At 39.6% G+C, this 24,928-nt stretch overlaps 1 long non-coding RNA gene across 1 annotated transcript; it reads right to left on the bottom strand.

The window, feature by feature from the left end:
• Positions 1-21,428: 21,428 nt before the first annotated feature.
• On the bottom strand, positions 21,429-23,468 carry LOC137471195 (uncharacterized). Its single transcript, XR_010997455.1, has 2 exons — positions 22,785-23,468; positions 21,429-22,663 (listed from the first exon to the last, which is right to left on the bottom strand). It is a non-coding gene; the product is annotated as an uncharacterized lncRNA (long non-coding RNA).
• Positions 23,469-24,928: the final 1,460 nt, after the last annotated feature.

A 24,928-nucleotide genomic window follows, 5' to 3' on the forward strand; every position in this document is an offset into this window, starting at 1 on the left:
GCTACAGTGGAGGAACATTTCACTCTGTTTGATGCCTTTTCTGCCAGTGGAGTAAACTCAAATTCAAGCACAACCACTGAGTGAGCCCTGAAATATATTCAACAAGCTGAATAATTTTTGCTGCCAATTTTCAGCATTCATTTAAATGACAAGAGGTAGTCTGCCAAAGGTATTCCAGAAAGTTAGGAATGAGGCTTTCCTAGTGTTTCAGAATATGAAAAAAGAGTAGAGGAAAATTATATAACATAATATGCTACTGACATATTTGGATAAATTCTTGTTTGATTGATTGTTTGTTTGCATATCTACAGCACTATCTTCACAGAATCAATACAGAGAGAAAGGTATAGTCTCCTCACCATAGAACTTGATCAAAGAAATCTACTCTAATAAAAATCCATTGGTAAAAGACTTCTATACACAATTTCCTACTCACAGATATTACTTCTTAAAAACTTTCTAAATAACATTATACTTAATTGCAGCATCAGCAAAATGTTGACAAAATAAATATTTTGCAGCATAAGCTTGCAGTGTCTCTTTTTGATGGCAATGCCATTTGAAAGGTATTTCAAAGTTTTCAGCTTGGTCATATGAGAACAAAATTTAAGCAAAATATCATTTAGCATCAGTGCTTGCTTATGCTGTTGTGGCAAACACTAATGCCTCCAGCTGCTAAAGACAGGCTAACTCAGTTATTGGCTGTAACTGGGGAATCCAGCAAGCTGTACTTCCTCATGACATGTACAGGCTTGTGAGCTTTGTAATTTTTTTTTGGAAAATGTCATTTCCAAGGGGAATGCAAGTACCTGAGACATCTTCCAAAGTTAATGCCTGTAGCTTTGATTGATAGAAATGGCCATATGTGTGGCCAACAGTTTAATACAGATGTCAGTGGATGAACAGACCATGGGTAAAGCAAGACTGGATGAGAAGTGAGGCTGGGGAGACGAAGGACTGAAATGAAAAGAGCCAGTAACATTCTTTGAAAAGACAATTCATAAAGAATGGGCAAAGGCAGATTTAGAAAATGTTAAAACTGTGGAAAAATTTTGCTCAGAAGTTATTCTGGAATTGATACAGATCAAGCTGTTTACTATTTATGTACTTCTTTAAAAAGACTAAAAGAAAACACTGGAGTATGATTTTGGGGTTCTAAAACATTCAATTCATTCATCAGGCTCTTCCGTTGCAGTCCAGTTTTACCACGCTTCCAAATTTAGTCATTTTAGCAACTACAAGCTCAGAAAGTTGCTACTGTACTTAACTGAAGATCAGAAGTTGGCAACATATGATTCCAGATGGCTTTAAGACAGATCCAGCATGCCCAGATAGAGCTGAAAAGTGTTTGGTGAACATATGGGCGAGTAAATTGCTTGTAGATTTTGTGATACATTGATAGCATCACATTTCTGGCAAAAGACAAACTACTTGTTCACATTTATAAGAAATGAAAGCATTGATAAGTGTTTGTCTTGGATGACAGAGAGTGAAATGTGCACCAAAGAATTTTCTAGTAGCATCTATAAGTGAGGTAGAACAAATCCTAGAACTTTATGTGAAAACACAAAACAAAGAAACCCCACAGCTGGAGTGCTAAAGCTGGAATTTGGCCAGGACTTGCAGATGTAATGATAATCATGTTCTTTTAAGGGTTGCAATTCAGTGTGTCAGTCAGTGTTAGGATTTTGTCTTCAAGTGCAGTTCAAAGTGCTGTTTCAAGCTACCATGTCTTACATCCTCCAGGGACAAGTCAAAATGTGACATTAAATGAAGGTGCTATTCCTGGGTCTGAGCATAATTGTAGTAAGTATATACATAATCAAAGAGATCTAAAGGTTCTGAGAGTCAATACCTGAGCAGATGGCCTGTGGTAGTAACAGATTTTAGCTCCTATTTCCTTCCCATTCAGTGTTTTACACATTATACATATCTTCTGCTGGTACTAGCATAATATGTCCTATATGCAAGTAGCAGAGCCCAGAAAAGATTAAGGAAGAATAAAACATGCCTCCCACATGCACACATGAAGGATGGGATTTTTCCATGCGTATCAACAAACTCATCCAAGAATTACAATGAAAGGAATGTAGCTTCCTGTTAATAAAGCCAAAAACTCATAGCAAGGAGAATTTATAAATAATCCAGAGCTGACACTCCTACCTTTGGTTAGAATGGGGACATCTGTGCACCCAGAGGATGTATAGGCAGAAGGGGAAGGACTCCTAGTGAGTCGTCACTCCACGCCACGGGCTCAGCCAGCCCAGAGTCTCCTCAGCTGCTCTGCAGTAATGTCTGCGAAGAGGTGTTGGCTCTCCTGCCCCAGCCCACGCCTACAAGGAATTAGCTATGGTTCACAAGCAGGTTGCAGTCTCAGACCCTGGTCCACAGTCTACTTCATGCACTCCTTCAGAGGAATTCATGTACTGCCAGTGGTGACATACCCCAGCTCTGGTGAAAGTCACTGCCGCTGCTAAAGTGGTCACTAGATAGACAGATGAGGAACCCTGAAAGAAGATTCTACTGAGAGGTACGGTCCTACAGCTCAGTAAGCAAATCACATTATTGTAGCAAGGAAGTAACTGTTCTAGTAGCTGTATTCTGTATTGCTTCCCTTCTGGTTTAAATGTCAAATAGTGGATGACTCTCCAGAGAAAACACAAAGAACCAAGCTTCCAGTCTCTTGTTTGCAGACTTCCAGCCAAATCCAAATTTCTGGGTAATTCAGCTACACTGTCTTTGCTGCCGGGAACCTGAACACTTTAATGCGGCAGGGTAATTACAGCTGTGTCCTAGTGACAACAACAGCTCTATGTTGTTGTAGATTGGCAGGATATATGAGCACCTGAAACAGTTTTCTAGTAAACAGCATTAATCAGAGAGTGGTTGAGAAGATTCTATTGGGAGAGCATGAAAAACACTGCCTTTGGGAAGAAAGCAAAGTTGGAAATTTCTCTTTTGAGTGATGGGTAAAGGGTTAGGGCTGGACCACTTGTGAAGTATTCTATAATCTTCATTTGATGGCATTTAATTAACTAGTATTCATTGACTTTTAACTGGACATTTTATTGTTCAACATGGCAACATATCCTTCTGTTAGTCTGAAGAACTGCATCTCAGCATTCAACAGGCTGCCAAACACTCCCACTCCAAGGCAAAGGAGCACACATGAATACTGTCTGTGATTCTGCAGGGAGCAGAAAGTGTACATAATGCCCACTTCAGTCAACACTAAAATCAAGTGGGATTTTAGGAAGTTGAAGAATATTCAATAGCATTGCCTATTTACATTTTAATGAACTGATCATTTTACTCCAGAGGACTGTTCACAGTCACAAAGAAAATTGAGTTTCTTACAGTCACTGCAACTGTGCTGTAGTAGATAATTTAGTCAGAATACACAATGATATCTCTCCTGCGTATGGCATGTACAATAGAAATTTAAAATAAGTTACTTAATCGAAGTTTTGTCTTACCTGAAATCATTTCACCTTTTTAGGACAATATTTGTGGGAACATAGGAGTCATTCAAAAGGCATCATCCATTTGTAGAAATGAAGAGTACAGATTATTATACTTAAATGCTACTTTTAACTCCAAGAATAGATATTTGAGTCTGTTTCTGTCTGATGGTACGTAGGAGTTATTGGAGACTTATGTAAACTGACCCTGTGGGCCTAGATGAAGCATTTGAACCTATGCTTAAAACCACCAATTCATCTGAAGTTTTGCTTAAGGATTCAAGCATACCATCCCCTCTACAGCTACGGCTCACTGGCACTAGTGTGGTTGAAGTAATTTCAAAGAATTCTGAATGTAGACAATGCTTTGATTTGCTTTTATTTCCTAGCTACCTGTGAAAACTGGCTTTTTGCCTTGCTTTTGACTATGCTTCACTAGCTGTGAATCAGAACTTGAAGTCTCAAAGGGACAACAATGCAGCATTAAAAAAAAATTAAATTACTATCCTAGAAAAAAACCCCAATAAAACTAGCAGGCAGTGTTTGACAACTTTACTGGAAAGTCCAAAATCACTTATTCAAAAAAGTGCTATCTAAATTGTAAGAAGAAAAAAAAAAATTCTTATTAATTACATGGTTCTACTGATCATTTGCAAGAATACTTTTTTTTTTTTTTTTTCCCTTATTTCTAGACATCTATTTTACTTTCTGGGAAAATATGCATAATACTGGAAGCTACCCTGCTGGGATGGGTAAGTAAACAAATTTTGGCAGACTAAGTTGTTAATTATTCTGTTTGTTATAGCAAGGTAATTACAGTTCTTGCTAGGGGTGAAGAATGAAAGACTTTCATAGGTATTCAGTAGAATTTAATAACAAAGTAAGAGCATGTGAGTAAGTTTTAATGATGTTGGATAGATTCAACTTCAAAGAGTGGGCATACTGAGCTCATTTAATTAAAAACTTATGGAATATGTGGATAAAATATGCTCTTGACTGGCTATTAGCCAAGAATATGCTCGTGACTGTCTATTAGCCAAGGTAACATGTATATGTCCAGTCTGCAAAACAGACTGGACATATAATAACAGACTGGACAAAAATAACAGGAGTCTCCTTGAAGCAAAAATGGTAATGGTCGAAAAATGCAGTCAGAAAGACACTGCTTTTGAATCGTGAAGAGAAGACAATCAGTCAGCCTTTGGCCACTTCTATGCATATCCTAGTTTAATCTGAAAAAATAACTTCTGATATGGTTCATATATTTCAAATGCAGACTGGAGAGCTGAAAGCCAGTTAAAAGGCTGACAGATGAAACAAAAACCTGAGCAGTTGCAGTTTTGCTAGGAATATCACTGGTGAGGTAGACTTATATAAACTATGAGGGTTGGACATATACTCCAAACCAGAAGGGTACAGGCAAGTTTCCAGCTATGATAGCAGCTCTTTATTTTACCTAAAGGCATCATTATCTGGTACATCATCGCTACAGCAGTCATCCATTGCATCCTACGCAGAGGCTCTGACTCTATTTTCCTTCAAAGCTTTGCTTTTGGAAAGTGCTTTTGGACAAAGACTCTTGCAGGCAAAATTGCAATTCAGTCATTCAAAGGGCTTTCTGTTGCTTCCTGGACAGCATGGTGCACCTGGTGACAGCAATTAGGAAGAGGGGCTGGCACATCTCTGTAAAGGCAGGGACTATGCAGTGGTGCACACAGCAGTAACTGGAGAAAATGGATTTCTATTAAAGGACAGGGAAAGGCTGGGAGAATAAGATGCTGTTGGAGATGAGGGCTTTTAGCAGAGTCTATTCCCTATTCAGAGGCTGGGAGTGGTTAGACTCATTAAAGGAGCAGTAAATAACTGTGAGAAGAAAAGCAAGGGTATCATAGAAGGTTGTTCTGTGCAATGTAGCCACTGATGGTTTCAAATATGCAAGGCAGAAGATTGGAGTGTAATACCACCTGCTCAACAATGCATGCTGCTCCTCCTGCTGATCAGGTCTGTAGCTAGATTAGCAAATTTTGTGAGCCCCTGCCTCTCCCTTGCACAGCAATGGTGCAAAGAGCATGATGCTTGGCTGACCCTGGGCCAATGCACAAGTATCCAGAGGAGGTAAAAGTTGAGTTCTATCCGATGGCGGTTTGGAGTCACACAAGGTCTTGGAAGAGGTATAAACCAGGGAACAGCAAAACAAAAAAATTATCTGTGAAATGTTTATCAACAAACATGTCAAACCAGATTATGATTACCCAGAGAAGGGCTGGTACATCAAACAGGAGCTTGGTTTTCAATAAGTGTGGCTTGTTGCGTGTGGGGGTATTTGGCAGCTGTCTTTGTGGGAGAAAACTGAACTTGCCCAGAAGAAAATATGGTGAAGAGCTATTTTCAAAGAGCTCAGCTGACTCCACAGAAGCTATTTGTGGCTATGATTTCTGTCATTTTCCTTCATGGCATTTTTCTGTTTCAACAAAAACCTACGTTGTGTGTCTGCATGTGGTGAACTGCAGATGTGCTAGAGAGGAGGAAAAGTTCATTTCAAACTTGCACGTAGAGACACTTCATGCAGCGTGAACTTATTTTCTCTTTAAACTAAATATATATTTGTGTACATTAAAAAAGTGCTGATTTTAACTATTTTTGTTTCTGATCTGGGAACTCAAAGGGCAGTCATCTGAACAAATTTTTGCTTTTGACTGAGCTATTATTACACCTTAGAGACCTGAATGGTTCCAGTGTGTGAATTTGAAGGTAATTTAACGAGACATGTGGAATCCAAAGTAGCAGAAGTACAGATAGAAGCTCATTTTCTTGCAGAAAAAAAAAAAAAAAGATTAAGAGCATAACCTGGCCTAAAATGCCGACTCAGCAACAAGGTGCCACAAAAATTTCTTTCCAAATATTGTGGCATCTGTTAATGCCAGAAAACCTCACAAAAGTTAAATAATGTGATTGAGATGTTCAAAGCATGATTCTGAATTCTACTTCTAGCTCTGGTGATAACAGTTCCTGATATGTCTACACAGGAAAAGTATTGTTATATAGACAGGTCTACCTTGCTGGCAAAATCCAGTAGCATGTGTGAAAGTAATAATCAAGACTCAAAACTCCAACATATTAGCCCATGCTAGTAACCACACTAATAACTTTCCAAGAATCCTGGCCACGATAATTTGCTTTTTAGCATGTCCCAAAGTCCAGGCCACCAATTCTTCTTGGCTGTCTTCTGTCCCTGCCTGCTGATGCTGATGCAGCTGCAAACACCTTCCCTCATTTTGCTGTGATGCTAGTAGCATAGTGGAAATACTGAGATCTGTAGATTTAGATATCTAAAGAGGGGAATTGATTTGCATTTCATTCTGATGGTATCTGAACTCACTGCCATACTCTGGAGGATGAATCACGGGTGCTCACTCTGGCAACGGACAGCTGTGCACTCCCACACTCTTTCCTGGTGTCTCTCTCTGACTCAGAACACACTCTGCCACCTGGGTGGCTGGCGATGTTGGCAAATGAAAGCAGCATTTCAGAGTGAGTACAGAGAGATGAGGAGGTGGTAATGCAAATGGGTAATTCAGAAGTAAAAGCTAGGTAGTTGTTCTAAAGTAATAATTAAGATTTATCATGTGTAAAATTCTCTCACCACATCTAAACCAAGGAGTGTGTTGGAACACCTGTGCTTTGCTGTTGGAAGCTTATTTGAGCTGGAAAATTCTTCCTCCAGAGGCAATTTATTACCCATGTAACGGATGCTATTCTGTTGAATATGTAGCATATTGAGGTTTGGCTACCAGTTTCACTCTTTCAACGCAAAGTGAAAATATGGAGATTGTGGGTTTGGAAGAATTTTTTTTTTGATGTGGAAAACTGAGAATTTAACTTGGAAACTCTTTGATTAGCTCCTGATTCTGTTTATGCAGGGAAAAGTCTGTTAATGTTGGAAATTAAGTTCAAATGTGTTCAATAACATATTCCCTTCTTCAGAGCAGCTCTTGTTTCACCTTTTGATGGGACACCATTCCCTGAACAAAAAGTCTGTCTTTCAATAGGCTGCTATCAAGATTTTATATTTTAATATTTTACAAAGTTATATACTTTACAAATGAAAAAAGTGAAGGTCTGAGAGACAAAAAGGGAACATTTGCTCTCCCTTACTGATGTGGTTTTAAACTGTTGAGAACAATTAAGAAGCCATCAGCTCTGAAAAAAAGCACATTGAACTGTGTACCCTGAATCAGATTACATCATGTGATTTTTCTATGAATTATTTGCAGTCTATTTCGACAGTTTTAGAACACACTTCCCTGGAGTGCATGCCTACCGATCTGACTGATGCACAAGATTAGAGAATATCTAAAACTAGAAATCTAATCACTTCATCTTTTTTTCCTACATGTTTATTTGAAAAAATATTCTGGTTTCATTTGTATTTAAATTTCAGTAAGCACAAGACAGGTATGACTGTTCATTCTGTGTACAGAACTGTGAAGGAATTACCTCACTAGACTGTTCATATCTATCTGGTGTCTGACTATTCTAAAACACATGCAAGACATTGTGAAATGACTAATCACAAAATGAAATTAATTCATGTGAAAACAGCTGTAGAGTAGTCACTGGTCTTTGAATTTCAAATGTTCCAAATTGATCAGAATTTTACTTTCCATGTTCTACCTCAAAATGACAATGGCAAGAATGTTTCTATTATCAATCCACAATGGTTTGATTTACACTGCATTTAATTACAGCAGTTTTGATATTGTTCTTAGTTTTGAATGGCTTGTGAATCTTTTTCTTTTTAAGTGATATATAAGAGTTGATTTATTTTAGCTGCAAATTAATAGGAGTTTTTAAGCAAAACCAGTTAAAAGTAAATCAGTTTGATTCTTCCCTGGTGTGGATAGCTGTAGCTCAGATAAGCTTTTGTCTTGAGGCCAATCGCCTATCAGTCCTAAAGGAAGGACTAGATTTATGTGTTCTCTCCTTACCTCCTCCTTTGTGCATTCATATTTGGATTAATGTCTTTGCAAATGTTCTAGGGAAAATGCCAGATCTGAAAAGACAAAGAACAGGTATTGCTATTTTTGCTGTGAAGCTTAAGTTTATATAATGCAGAATGACAGGCTGCTTGTGCAAATGCAGCAGTACAAGTAAACAAAATGGAAGGAAATATCTCAGAAGCCTACACCAGCAGATAAACTTAGCCATAAAAGGTTTGGAGAACAATTTGTGGGCTCTAAAAGGGTAAGTGTTGAACTAGAAATTGGTGTGTTCGTACAGTTTGTTGCTATTGGGAGAAAAAGAATAATAACAGTACACAGTACTGATTGAACCCATTACTTGAAGGTAGTTATTAAGGCAAATACTGAAAAACTATTAGCTCAAAGGCATGTGGTGACATGGAAGTGGCTTATCAGAATTGTATCATTATGTAAACAAAGTTGCATATCTTGGATTTCACAATGACTGCTTCAGATGTGGCCTTTCAATTAAAGTACAAACTCTGTTAGTACGGAAGAGACAGGTCACATTTCACGAACTGTTTATCAAACAAATATAAAACCAGGGCTATAGGTTTGTTTTGCTTTATTTATTTCAATTTTTAAAAAATGGTTTAATGCTGTATTTATAATTTGACTTTCATGTTAATTGTATGGATACTTTGTCATTCATATTTGTCATTCAGGGTCCTTTTCCAAGTCTTGTTATCAAATCAGCTGCAAAACCTGTATTTGCTTCCAGCTAAGATGACTGCCCCATTCTTGTCATGGAGGCTTCCTAATCACTGGCTTCCAAAAGCTTCAGTCTGCAGATAATAAAAAGAGAGAGACCATGATATAAACAGCAGGGTTTCCCCTTTCATACAAGCCCATGTGTTTCCTCATTTATACAGGAGTGAGGAGAATTGGGTCTGTCTGGATTTTTCTTCTTCACCCTCCAGTTCTAATTTTAATTTCTTTCATCAGCTGTGCAATTGAAAACAGTCTTCTTCCAGGCTCTCAGCATGGACAACAGGAGGTGTGAGAGTCATAACACATGATAATGCCAATTAAATCTCTATCCTGTATCATTACCATATCCATCTTGAAGTTGCTCTTTCCCTCTTGGCTGTTTGTTCAAAAGACATTGTCTTGCTGCATAAGCCAGCCCCAGTCCTTGTCTGAGGACAGTGACTGGAGTCACCCTGCCATGGGGGACACCTCCTCATGCCTGAGTGACTTTGCTTTTTTCCACTCAGCATTGCTTTCTGTGTTGCCATTCAACTCCGTTCTCCTGCTCCCCTCATTGGTGTGCCTTTGTACTCCTGACTCATTTGCACACTCTTTTGAGTGTGGAGGTGGAATTACCTTGACTTCCAGCACTAGCTTTGAGGAATGCACAGCATTCACAATTCTCCCAGTTCCCACAGTAAATGCTGTGCACTTGGGGTCAGTTTGGAACAAATATACAAAATGGCTGAATGATTCCAAGTCACCATAGAAGCACAGTGGGGGCTTAAGCCCCCCATTCCCACATGCTAGGTTGCTTCCATAACTTACTTGGTTATTTCCTCTCTCCTGTGTTAGTGCTGGAAAGGAAGCGGTGCTGGGGCTGCTCTTGTGCCTTACTCATGCAATGGGTGCTGTGCCCTGCAACCTCACCATGGCCTCAAGTACCCCCATGCAGGGCAGAGCCTCACCTTAGGTAAACTTCATGCATTTAGCAAGTAAACCTCTCTGATCATCTTACAGTACGCTTCTGTAATGATATAGAAGTTGGCACGCATTTTTCTCTTATGAGCTTACCTCCAGGAAGATGAGAAACCACAAGGAATCTGAGTGCTTTGAACATAGGCTTTGCATGGAATTCCTATCATCTCTCTTGATAAACACTTGGAATCAAAGTTATTTTCAGATGTCCCAAAGAATATTTTCAACAGATTGCTGAGATAATGACTGATGACTTTATTAGTAAGAAATGTAGTTAATTGCCTGTTCAGCAGCAATAAAAAATATGATGGCATATATTTTTTGGCCAGATCTTTCGTACATTTTTTTCCTTCCCTTCAGACTTTCCTCTGGCACACATGAATGAATTAACTGTGCAGCCCTTTGCCATTGCCAAGATCCTTCTTATCCTGCTTGGTAGATGAAAGGATGAGGAATCTATGTATCTGCTTTGTATCTCTCACTCCAGGCAAATGTCCCCATTATCACCAATAAACACACCAAGTCTTGGTTAGGATTTTAGGTACAGCTTTGCTGTATTCAGGTTCAGGCCAGAGCTCAGCAGGCTGTTGCCAGGCTGGATCTAAACCTCAAGACCATTTGAGGCAGAAAGGCAGTATTTCAGACCTGAACATACTAAGCTACTGTGACACCAGCATGTGTGCCTCTTTTTGATCCATTTTACCAAGCTAGTAAACACAATTGCAAGTCTTAGGACTTGAGCAGGATTTAGAATTCCACAGTCAAACACTACACTTGCAGAAGTGATGATTAAGTCTCCTGGTTGTGGCTGGAAGGTTGAATGTTAGTATTTTCAACATGTTCTGTAAATCAGGTCATTCAGAGGCATTTGTAATTACTATACACTTGTCAAAATCAGGGCCAGGATATTACTTTGAAAAAGTAATTTTTGATCTACTGTAAAGTCAGTGGCACACAGAACATTTAATACAGAGAAGGGGCTAGGCTGGAGACTTCTAAATATATAAAGTACTTAATTTCAACCCTGCAGAGAGAAAATGAAGGCCATTTCTACCCCTGCTCTGATGTCAGCTGGCTATTTACTCGTAACAGGAGGACTTTGATCTGCAGGTTGTCTCTATTAAAAATATATAAGGATAACAACCTAATCTACTACCAGCAGCCTATTAACAATGTTCTAGGCTTGAGTATGAATTTTCAAATGCAATTTGGGTGTGACTACAATCCATACAGCACCAACATTTTTCATCTTGTACCTTCTATATGAGAGACGATCATGGTGGGCTTACTGGAGTTCACATCTAACATGACTTCCATTGAGAAAAGTGCTTTCAAAAAGCTTTGTAAGCTTCTCCACACTTTCCAGTGGATTCATCTTTAAAATTGCTGTTCTATTGGAACCTCATTACTGAAAACAGCTTTCCTCTTTCCTTTGCTCTTAATACGAAGGGTAACTCACAAGAAGGAAAGATGATATCTGCTTTTAAAATACACAGCATTTGAAACTGGAGATAAACAACATATATGGCAGCTCTGGCATGACAAATATGAATGACAAGTATGAGTGTCACCTCTCAAAGAGGTGACATAAGGTGACACAGCTTTGAAAGTAGCTGAATTCTGAGGCAATAGCTGAAGTCTGTGGGAAGACTCAAATTCTTATTTAACTGGGAATTTCTCAGCAATGGACATTGTCCTGTTTCCTGTCCAAAAGCTTCCATCTGATTCTTTACCTGTCTCACATATCTACAAGATTATCTACAGAGAAATTTGATAAGAAAAAGTGGCCCAGAGTTTTATTTTGCTTAATTTTATTTTAAGGTAGCTTCTGAATGGTCATGCTGAAACTGGAATAAACCAGCTGACTTTTATGTAAGTTTCCAAGTAGTTTAGATTGGCTATAATAGTTAAAAATAAAATCTGTAAACTAGTTTGACTGAAAGTGTAGGCACTTGACTGTTCTGCTGTAAGGATTGTTCTTTACTATGTAATCTCTGCTAAATGCAGCAGACATGGCTCTGTGACTAGAAGCAGCGGGTTTCAGAAGCCCAAAATTTGTTTACATTGAGAAGAAATGTCTTCGCAGAAGTGATTTTTACCTACTGTTTTAAAAATAATTATTATTGGAGCAGCAGAAAAAGGGATGTGTTGTTCAGCAAGCCATAAAGCATTATTTAGTCCTTAATTTTCTTTACTATTTCTTACTTCTTTCTCTGCATGCAGCTCCAGTGGGTGCAGGCTTCAGCATTAATGGCCAAGATCCACTTCCTTACTGCTGAAGGATCTGGCCCTGCTGGCACTCCATTACATTGAGCAGGAAGGAAAATAGCCTAAAAGGTGCCCCAGCATAAGGGAATGGGAGAGTAAGTGTAAATAAAGCAGAGGCTGGGCAGACCAACAAGAAATGTTTAACATTCCATGCTCTCCACAAAGGGCAGGTCAAGGAAAGGGAATGAGTGGTTGGGATGAAACACATGCCATGGATATTTTTCAAGCACATTTCAGCAGAGTATATCTAGTCACGTAAACATCCACAACAAACAGAACAGCCTTGTTCTTGAACGTGGCAGACCTCCTGAGGTCCCTCTTTATACACAGGAGATGGGTCTCACTATGCAGGGAAGCCACAGCTGCTGAATTCGCAGCTGCAGTTTGAATTCATAGGCACAAATTATACTGAAAGTGCCAGACATACTCAGATATGACCAGCTGAGCAATTGCTTGCTCATGCCCAAGTTAAACCAATGTATTGTCAAGACATGTGTGCCCTGAATGTCTGGGCAGGTAAGAGGTGGAAGAAGTGAATTTGTCAAAAGTCATATCTCAGGGTTTGGGGGAAAGCTAAAAATCCCCTAAATGAAAGTTCCATATGTAGTGGGCAAGACTTCTTCTTCTTTCTTATTCTCAGGTGCAATCCAAATTAATTTAATGAAAATCAGAGTTATTAACTCTATCTTTATACAGACTTGAAGCAAGAGTTTAAGTCACTCAAGGATTTGAATTTGTGAGGCTGCAATCATTTAAATATAATGAGAGATTAAAATTATGTTTATTTTTGATTTATATTGAAACTTAACGCATACCACATTTAATAGCAGTTGGGAATGTAGACATGGATCTTCAGAAAGGTGCAAAACCTTCAGGAGAAGTAAAATACATCTATGAACTAAACTCTTTTGAGTACCCCAGTCTGAGAACTGCCATGCAGTCATATAGAAGCAAGAGCATGTCACAGAAATAGTCACACTCAATAAGGAAAACATAAACTGCACCTGCAAACAACAGTATGGAAAGGAATACTGTGAAGGTCAGATATCCACGAGGAAGACATCTTGCCCACTTGCTTATCTGGAGATTATTTTGTTAACATTGTTTGCCCTGCCAGGGCAGGACCACCAATTGCTCTTGAAGATGCTGAAGTCTTTCCCAAGCATCCCATGAGTTTGCACCATGCTCCAACTGCTGCAGAGGTTCAGCAGCAGCCAACAGGTTGTGAGGTAACTACATTGGGACTACAAATCTTGACAATAAGATTTCAAAGGAACAAAAAAAAAAAAATGGAAGAGTTTTCTTAATTCCTCTTTGTAAGACTTGAACATGTCCCAGGTTAGCATTAATAATTCTCTAGATTACCATACATTTTTGGATGCCATGCTTAGAACTACCTCTGCCTTAGCGTAGAAGAATACTCTATTACCTGGATCTGTCACAGTAAGCATTTTCCTGTTTTTAAATTTTACTTCTTTTGTATTGGTTAATAGTATTAGTAGCTATTTTGCCTCATGTGCAGTTTGAAACACCTTACTGGGTAGCTTGGATGGTGATCCAGAGAGAGGTAAGTTTCCTGGAGCCTAAGAGTTCAGCAGACAGGCGATTTTTATTTTTTTTAAGATGGTAGGGCTCAGAAATCTAACTGGAGTTCATGAACCTATTCTTCCTGTAACTGAAACTCATGTTTTACTCAGGGTTGATTCAATTTTTAAAATAAATGTTTTCCTAGTTACAGGGAACGCCAGTTCTATGTATAAGGGGTAGAATAACACCCTTCCAAAATCCATGTGTCATAGGTGGGTGGCCTATATGCAGGATATGCATGCACACAAAACCTAGCTTAGAGTAAGAGAGTTTTCCTCTCCCCTTCTGTTCTCTCCCACCTACTCCCTGGCCATAATTTCTGTCTTCTCACTGAGCTATATCAACAATGGTATTTTTTAAAACTAAGTTTGTGGACATTATTTTCAGTTTCTCTAAATGGAATCTGAGCTTAGATCTCCCCAGCACAGATCTCCCCAACACAGATTGTCCAGTTTCCATTTAAGTACTTTTCCTTAATGGAGTTGGGTGTCTGAACTTGGATTACTGGCATAAACAGAGTGATAAGAGGTTCTTACTGCTTGCGCATGTCCTCTGTGCAATCTGACTTACTAACAGTACCTACTGTCCTGAAGCACTTGGAATATCAGATGTTTCTGCAGACACTCAAATGTGGAGAGTAGGGACATGTAACACAAATGTTTCCAACATAACCCTTGCAGGAGTGGAAACATGGAAACCTCTTACGAGTACTCTCAAGTGTTTATGCCCAAGTCCTTTAGTCCTTTTGCCTAGTGGAGTACTTCTGGTGTCCCATCACTCCCAGGAACAGATCTCTTAGGGCAGCAAGATTTTTCCTTTCTTGGACTGTGGTCATATACTTTGTATGAAATTCCTATTCACACTGGGGAAAATTCCATGTACAGATCAATGGCTGCACAATCTTAGGTATGCAGTCATCTGCCAGAAACAGACACTGATTTTGTTTCATAAAACAGTGGAATTACCCTCTGCAAAAGGAAGATAAATCATTAAAAGCATGTTAGGACATCAGACAGGAAAATGTAAATAGCCATACAACAGCAGCTGTTCCTGATCAGGTTCCATTCTTTGATCTTTAGAAAGATGGCTATTAATTAGCAGGGTAAACACTAAGATTTTTCTTGGTAAGAATGATCTTCTGAACCGCCCAAATAATAGATAGTTGCTTGTAGCTTTGCTACATAAGCTTTTTAAGAAGGATTCTTCAGATAAATGGGATAACAAAATTACCTTAATAGAAACAGTTTTGAAGTTAGGTCACACTTGCAGTAGATAGAGGACACAATTTATTGGTGACCAATCCTGAATCCTTTGAAATCATGTATGAAATTAGTTCCGATCATACTGAAATTGCAGGTAATTGCTACTGAGATTGCAATCACTGCTTGACATGAATATCTACCTGCTGTGCCAGATTCCATCTGCAACATAAACATCACCACATTACGGACTCTAAGGTTGCTGAAACACTCCTGTTAAACTGCATTTCCATTTTGCACTACTGGTTGGAAAAATTGTCTTTGGATGCATTGGATAAACTACAGAGTCCTACTAAACCCCAAATGATTGGACCCCATAGCAGAGTGCAGTATCAGACCCTGAGGCTGGTATCAAATCCAGAACAGTCAAATCCTAAAGCCTAGCAGCAAACCACGTGGCAAGTGTAAAATCTTGAATACAAAATATATTCCAGAGTGGGGTCTGACTAGTCTCCAGCATGCAGTTTCTGATTCCACTTTAGAATTCAGCAGCAAAATGGAACAAGTTACACCTGAAATTTAATTGTGGGTCATAAAATTTACAGGTAACATCTTTCTTGTTGACATGGTATAATCACACAACATCTTTTCAATGAAAGTCATAGCAATATGTATGGAGGGAATCCACTGAAGGAATGGAAAATGACCTTGATTTCTCCTATTTCCATACAGCAATAGGGATGAGAAGTTCAGAGTCTGTGATTATGTCTCTCCTGTCACAAGACATGCAGGAGATTAGTTCATGTGATTTTGCACATGTTTGAGACAAGCCCAGTTGGTCCAAAGTCATAGACTTAAGAATTAATCTTTCACAATTTCCATGGTCAAACGTTCGGAGAATCATGGACATTCCATTTTATCTAACTGCTAATGTAGTTTGACAGCAAATAGCTCATCCTCTCAAAAAAGATATGTAGTCAAATACACAAACACTTCCTCCTAGATCTGACTAGACAGTAGAAAAAATGTAAACTCATCTGCCACTGGTTCATAGTTAAGGTCGTAGTGGTTGCATAGTTAAAAGTATTTCATTGGATGGGAAGGGGAAAGAAGGGAAGGGAAAGATATGGTACTGTTAAGACTAATTCTTCCTGCTCCTTAGCACACATTGCAGAATCATATGATTATGTCCTGTTTTGAGTATGCAAACTGGCCTTCAGATTTCAGCCAGGTCTTCACCAATTTATATATCCAGCTTGTTCTCCAGGACCTGTCAGTTCCAAGGCAGAAAGGCTAATAGTCTCTGTGGTTGCTTGCAGCACCAAGGAACCATGTCAAAGCACAGTGCCTGGCTCCATGCTCCCCACTCTGCTACTGTTTCTTCCCTTTCACAGCCACACTCTATGCACACATTACGTCTGAGCATAACTCACTGCCCACCTCTCTGAGGAAGAACCTCTAATTGAGCTGGGGCTCACTGGACTGCAGAATGTTTGTGACTGTGTCCCCTCACTGAAACATTTACATAACGTACTTGATTTGGTAAAGAAATGAGGTGCACAAAGGCCTCAGCCACCTGAGCCATATTTGTTCAAAGAACCTAACTGGAAACCAGCAAATGGTGGTAGGAGTTCTTTAATCTGAATTTTACAATTCATAATTAACATTAACAGACTTGAGTTTTAGGTAATAATTAGAAGCAATGTCAGAGCTGTATCTTACTTTTGAGTCTCTTGCAGCTAACATCAAAAGACTGGCTTTAAAATGGGTTGATATACGTTCATTTCCTAAGATGATACTTTTCTCCTCATCCTCAGTCATGTCTTTTGTGCAGCCTAAACTACAGCAAAACATTATCAGCTCAGAGTGCTTGTGGCACCCTGCCTGCAGTGATGCTCAGGTGCATTGCAAGTGGGAATGGAGATGAAACTTCTAATAAACCCAAATATTTCTATGAAGTGTGTTCCTTCTGTGTGGGGGTTGAGGTGATGTTCCTTTCTCCCTTGGTGGACCCAAGCCCTGAGTTTATATTATCTAACTGTGAGGGGATAAAACATACAAATATTGTGTCTTCCTGTACCTTCTCTGTTGTCCCGTCATCCACGGCTTATAGACAGAGCACAGCTTGGCTCCCTTCTGGGGCTTCTAACTGTCTGTCTCAAAAAGGCTTTATTTCTGCTCAGGGAAAAAGGGGCTAATATGTTAGAAATGTGGGGATGTATTTGGAAGAGTGAGCCCTGTAGCTCTTTCTGTAATTTTACACACTACTACCAATTAGTGCATAGGAACAGCTAACAACAGGGATTTCTCTGTGTCCCCTTCAGTCCAAATGCTAAGTACTAAAAACAGATGCTAATTGTATGGTTCCAGAAAAAAAGAAAAACAGCATGCTGGGGTGACTCAGGACATATTCCCACTGTTGTGCAAGGACAAATAGTATTTAGATATGTGGAGATTTGTCTGTGGTTAGCTGTGGCTTGTTGCGGGGCAGGAGAGGGGTATGCATGTGTATGCAAAAATTCACAAGCACCACCCTGAACTATTTTAAGTCTTGGAGATGAAACTGGTGATTATCTTCTAAGCTGTTAGCGAATGGCTATTCTGTGCCATGGTGGGACAAACTGAACTCAATGACAAATAAAGAATGGGATAATAAACAAAATTTTATATGTCACCTTTGAAGCATAAAACTTGCTACAAATTATGTATGATTATACAAAGGCATAAAAATTTATTGGAAAACAGAGGGTGGCAACACTTCAACAAAAATGTAAATGTGACTCTGATGCATATATTTTTACCTGAGGGAAATCAATGCTTGTGAAAACACTCAAGACAAGAATGCTTATGAAAATGAAAATACTCAAGGCAAAAATTTATTACCCTACCATTTTTTTAAATTGTATTTTCAAATATCCAGCCAAAGTGATAGGAATGCATTGCTCTGGTTTGCAGTCACCCTTCTTTCAGTGCTTGACTGTAAGCTCTGCCTAGGAACTTAGTACAACATTTTACACCTTAGGTTAGACACTTTATTTGTAATTAGGCATCTAAATAGTTAGTATCATTATCTTAGTGAATAAGCACATGAAGAGAAAACTTCTTTAGAAAAGTTAACTGAAATTGTTAATTTAGGTGACTTGCAAGTACAAAAACTTGACAATGGTGTCAAGAGCTTTCTAGCACCTTCAGTTACCTTAGTTGGAGGAATTGTTACATGAAATTTTATGCTGCAGCTGGTTTTTGTCACTGTAAAACTCCATATGCTGGAATCAGGTTATTAATTAAGAAATATTTTTTGGCACTCTGGTGTGACTTATACCCCAAAAGGATCTGCAGCATGCTTTGGTTCCAAGCAATTAGCTTCCCCAAGCCCTTTGAAGTGTTTCCTCGAATGCTTGAATAACAAAATCTCTCACAGAAGGGTTCCTTGGTACGGTCCTTCCATGTCTCATTTGATCTAAATTCCATCTTTAGGGCATCTTCTTCACCTTTTGGACAGACCTAATTCTTTCTATAATTGCTAATAGGGTTGTTTATACAGACTGTAAGTGGTTAGAAAGAAGGAAAGCTATTTTTACAGCCATTAAAAATGAAAATCACGCTCCTGACATCACTTTGCAAACTAAGCCTTCAGGTTATGAGGTCTCATTTCTTGCAATGAAATATCAGGTTCACTGCTAGACTCTCCAATGCTACTCTCTAATTCTAACCTCCAAAATCTTTCATTACAATCTCCAGACCAGACAGGACTCTGCTGCCAGGTTGATGCGGCAGTTGCCCGTTACTACCTCGAGCCGTAAAAGCGTTGGCTGGTACTGCCTTGTGAGGCCGTAGCTGCTACGTTTACAGGCACTCCAGGGTTGCGGAGTACCCCGGTATGGGCTAGCAGCTTTGGTGGCTTCACACTGAGAGGAAGCGAAGGGACGACAGAGGGACACTTGGCCTGCGAAACTGAGAATCTTTATTCCCCCATGCATGGTCTGAGAGAATCGCCCTCAGAGCATTGCAAGGCAAAATGGCCATGGACAAAAGATTACAGCAGATTAAATAGGGGGTGGGCGGACAGGGTTGGAAACCTGGCTCGCCCAATTGGGGTTAAACCATGATAGGGTTCCTCAACCAATGGAGACATAGCAGAGGTGGGTACAGTGTTCTGGGACAAATAGGAATGCTAAGGTGGGGTGATTGACACGGAACTTTCATGAAGAAGCAGGCAGTGGTTACAAGGTTGAAACCCCAACAAGGAGTGACAACCCCTGACTGACAGAACCAAATAAGGAGAAACCCCGGGAGGAGTGAGAAGATTGACAGGTAACTGTGGGTCCGCGCGGCGGGAAATTTTGGAGTAAACAACCTGGATCAAACCCCTGTAAGGGAAAGATAGGGGTACAAGGAACATGCCTAACTAATATTAATAAAATCCCTGACTAAACCAACCCAACCTACAACAGGTTGAAGCCTGGAGGGAAAGAGGAGCAGCAGGCTATAGTGGAGGTACCCTTGGGGACTCTGCAGCAGTGGGAAGCTGCCTGTGGTGTCCAAGGCCACAAAAGCAGTAGCAATCAGCAACTTGCCAGTGGTCACCAAAAGGCTCCTAATGACACAAGACCACGACTTGCTGGTCTCTGGCTTTGCAGTCTACAGAATGACTGTCTGTGGATGGGAGGAATAACCTTTATGTTGAGCTTGAAGATATTAATTTATTTTCCTATAATGCACCATCCTGTCAGAGCTAGTTACGGAGGTGCAATCTGTATATTTACATGAATTATTAAGGCAACTGTGACCTGAATATTTGTAAGAAATGTCACTGGCAGGCCTAAAGATCTCCAGTTTCTCTGCCTGTGTACACTTGGGGGATGCTGGTGTGACTGGGAAATTAACAACCTGATATTTGAAGAAACCAAGACTTGCTTCCAAACTTTTAGCAATTTTGTGGCAATTTCAGGCACAGAATCAACAGTGGCATTCCACCATGCTGAAGGCAGGCTAGGCACTCTGCTTGTTGGGTCCTCTAGTATTTGGGGCAACATCTGTATTGTCCTGCTATTTTAAAGCTACAGATGTTGTTAGGCTGATACCTGTGAATGTGAGTTTTTGTTAAAGAAGAAAATAGTAATTTAAAAGCAAGTCTTCAATATGATGACAAGATATTGAAACTGCAAGCCTTAAATGACCTCAAACCAGAAGGAAGTAAAGTCAATACTTCTGGTTTACTTAGAACTAGAATTTTTAATCTAACATTTGGTGGATGCCCAGAAATGGTCTCAGTTTCAACAAGTTGTTTGGCCTTCCCTGCACATGTTCTGCCACTGGAACACAGTGTCCAACCTCACTTCTCTTACCAGTGCCACTGTGAGCTTATGTTTACACTGGCTGCACCATGGCTCATTTTTGTGGTTCTTTCCCTCCTTTTTGCCAAATACTTACGTTTCCCCTGCCAGAAATAAGAAGATGGGGTGAGTGAAGGGTTATGGGGTGAGTGAAAAGCAAAGATGGGGTGTGTGCTGACAAAGAGAGCAGAACTGGGAAGTGTGGGGAGAAATGGAGAAGAGGAGGAAGCTGAGATAATGGGAATGCATGTAAGACTCAAATGGTATGTGTCATTGAACCTGCAGCACTTCCAAGACAGACCTCTAAATAACATTATTTTTGTCTGGTTACTATAAACCAATAAACAGGAAATGTGTTATAGCAATAAACAAAGGACAGGAAAAAGGAAACACCACTAATCAAACAGGAACATAGCCTGGGAACATGAAAAAGGAACAAACAACAGTTATGTTTTGCCCAATTCTCACTCAGGATTGAGAACGGTAATGAGTATGACAAAACACAGGACAAAACAGAGGCACTTGTGGCAGGACAGAAATGAAAACCAACATTCTCAGAGACACTTTGGGCCTTGTTTCCTCCTAGGAAATAGGATGGGAGCTTTTGATGCAAGCTCTAGCTGCTGTTCTACCTCTTACACTGGAAGTTTTAGAAGTGTATCTGCGTCCGCTTATGAAACTGTAACTGCCTCATCTCAGATCTGTCTCTTGTCTTTAGCACAAATTTGCATCAACAGAATGAAGCTATTTAGCATGAAAACATGTGCAACACTCAGCAGTCACCAGAGCCAGGCTGTGTTCATGCTGGATGGAAAGTGAAAATAAAATCTTTTTTCACTGTTTATACATACATTATATATATATATATGTGAGCATATATATAGTCCCATATATATATACACATAGACATGCATTTCTTTGTGCCGAAACATCCTATTTCCAGCATTTCTAGGTTTTACTTCAGGGCTAGGGAGTATCCTTTAATGTATTCTCTGTTCTTTTTTCATATGTTTGTTCTGTGCTTTAGCCACAAAAACCTCTTTAGAAAACAGACTGTTTCTGTGGAGAAACTTTGGTAAAATATAAGTCCAAGTGTTCTTCTGGATGTTTTTCCAGGAGGTTAATTCTGAAAACAAGACTACTTTCTTGGAAATATTCTGTTACAAATTTGATTGATATATGATTCACTTAATTCTATGGGTTTATGTTCCACCTAAAACACCAAGGTGAATAATGAAGAATCATTTGGATATACTTTCTGGAAGTAGGATATTCATAAATAGAAAACTCAAAGGAGAAAATGAGCTTCCAGTGGATAAAAGCTATCAGCATTTGAAACACGTGACTGTTCTTCATTAATAATCTAGATAACGAAGCAGGCTGCACCATCAGCAAGTTTGTACAATACCAGGGGGAGTGGTTGATGCACCAGATGGTTTTGGTGTCATTCTGGGAGACTTTGACATGCTGAAGAAATCAGATAACAAGAAATTTAGGAAATTCAAAAAATGTAAATGGGGATCCTAAGGTACTTAGGCCACGAGCAGACACTGTGCTGGTACCCATTGAAAAGACAAGAAGCAATGGGCACACACTAAAAGATAAGAAATTCCATTTAAACATAAGAAAAAAATATTGCTGTAGGGGTGATCATACATTCGCACAGATTTTTCAGACTGATTGTGTAGTCTCCATCTGTAGTGATATTCAGAAGGTGACAGAGCAACCTACTTTAGCTGACCCTGCATTGAGCAAAGTCAGGGTGGGTGTGGGAGAGGTTTGGCCTTGATGATCATGACAGGTCCCTCCCAGTGTTAACTACTTAGTGGTGGTGTAAAATTAAATAAAAACCCACCACAATAATGGCAGGCTGAAGATAAATGATTGTCAATTCACAGTGACAGACAAGAAGGGGAACATTTTGCAAAGCACCTCTGTCTGCCTCACTTCTGAAGATACCCAAAAAGCAAGGAGATGCTGCTGAACAGTGCTCTAGAGGTAGAAGTGACTGAACAGCTCACATCAGAAGGGGCTAAGCAGCTGAAGAAGCACTCTGAGTCTTCCTCCACCAGACATCACAGATGGCTGAACCAGGAGGCAATGGGTGAAGCAAATCATAGGTTCTGGAATGAGAGAAAAGAAGTGCATGTGGAGTCTCAGCAGGCTGTTTGGAGAGGGTTTACATGCTGGCACAGTAGCTGTGGAGATATGGCTGGCTCCTACTGTGTGCCTCAGTCCTCTTACCTCTCCTGAATGAGTACAGGGTTGTGTCCAGCCCAAATGGATGCTAAGTTGCTTGGGAACAGGTATGGGTCTGGCATGAGTGATTTCTCATTCAGCTCTGGTTATCACCTGCTTCTCTCATTTTTCCTCCCAGTTGGCTTCAGCTGATCATCCAATGCCTACCAATCATGGCATAATTACTTAGATACTCCTCAAGAAGCTCTTTAGAAAGTACTACCCAACATAAGGATGGCAGAAGAATAGGCTGAAACATATCCATTTCCCTGGTCTCTTTTGGGTCCTTGTGCCAGAAAATAACACCTTGGAGGTCTGGAGAAAAGAGACTAAGCAGAGCTGACACACACAACATTCAGGACCTTCCCATGGAGTAGATTAAAGATAGCAGTGAGATAGCACCCAATCAGAGACCAAGGTATTTGCAGCTTTGGCAGCAGGCTGTGCCTATAGCTATATTTCTCCATCAGGGAGACACATGTGCTTGCTTTGCTCATGGTCAGGATGAATGAATTGCTTCACTGCTGTGCCAGAAGCTTGCCTCTAACAGGCTGTGAGCACGTTTTATAGATCTGCATCTTCCCTGCAAATGCCCCAGCTTCAGACATGCCTTTAACTGGCATCAGAAGGTAATTTAGGTGTTCAATGTTGTCAGCTCATTTAAGCTGTCAAATACAGACCCTGTTCATTAGTTTTGACCTCCCAATACAAGTAAAGTCTGGTTTTGTCTTCCCAATACAAATAAAAGCTTTGGCAGAGCAGTTTGTGGGGAGAAATAAGAGGTTCAGAATGGACAGCCCTGCCTACATGTCAAATCATTTATTTAGGCAAAGGGCTCAGTCAGACTGGGCAAATAAAATGTAATTAAACTGATTTCACTTAATTGTGTATTAAGGGGACTCATCCCTGGTTAAATGGCAGCAACAGGAGAAACCACAAGTTTTGCCTACAAGAAACCATGCTTAGGTCATGAACAGAAATACCAAGTGTGGTGAGCGGGACATCTCTGACTCTGAGCACCCAAAATACTACACAAAGTTCATCTTCAGAGCACGTAAGGATATCAGCATGTATCACCAAATATGTCTGTGATTTAAAATGCTGGTAAATTATGATTCCCAGACATATGAGCCATATCTACAGCTTTAATAAAGTGCCACATTTTTCTTCAGATCATAATTTGAACCCATATCTGATTCAGATAAAACTTCTGACACTCAATTTTTTTGTTGATCACAAGTATGAAGGATTTTGGTAATAATAGTTGAGCACTCACACTGGCCAAGTGCACAGCAAGCAAATCCTTTATGCAGTCCATTTCTTCTCAGTATTATTAGTAAAACTATTTAAAGCTTAATTGGTCTTTTAAGTTCTTGGCTAGGCTCTCTTTCTGCTGTCTGAATGAAAATAAAATTAAAAAACTCTAATGAAAAATTCCTGACAGATGTTTTGTGCCACTAAGCTGATACAGGTGCAATACACCATCTCACTAAAGCAAATTACTCTGGCTCTGAAAACTTGAGACATTTATTCTTGAGTCCAAATTTTCAAACCTTTAAAAATCACATTAGAAATAGAATCCTGGGAGTAAAACAAACCAAAGTCTGTGTAAGTTAGTTTTGGCAAAATTAGTAAAGAAAACAGAACAAAATAAAATATGATTAAGGGAAGGGGAAACCCAGAAACATAAAGGCACTTACGGTGTAATTTTTTCAAAGTAGATTTTCACCAAAACTAGTGCATAAACTCAAAACTTCATTAAAACATAAAGCCTGAAAGGGTTTAGAGGGTGAGGCTCTTGTTTATTACGTGTGACTATGATGTCAGTCCAGGTAAAGGCTGTAATGGAAACAGTTCCAAGATTTTAGTCCAGTTTCTTTGAAGGTTAACCCAACATTACAAACACATCAAGTCATATAATGCCCATGGGCAAGGCCAGGGTTCCTTCCATCCAGAAAGCCCTAAGACTGTATGGACAGTACCTATACTAACCTGCAAGTAGTTTGTGGAACAGTGGCTCAGTAAACATAGGTTAAACTATTATCAGTAGATTGGAAAAGATAAATGACCAATCTTTCCAGAAACATTCATCTGTATTCAGTGTGAAAAATATTCTCCAGGTGTGAATGTCCTCAGTATTTGCACAAACA

This window comes from Anomalospiza imberbis, chromosome 3, assembly GCF_031753505.1.
Source record: "Anomalospiza imberbis isolate Cuckoo-Finch-1a 21T00152 chromosome 3, ASM3175350v1, whole genome shotgun sequence".
Classification (NCBI taxonomy): domain Eukaryota; kingdom Metazoa; phylum Chordata; class Aves; order Passeriformes; family Viduidae; genus Anomalospiza; species Anomalospiza imberbis.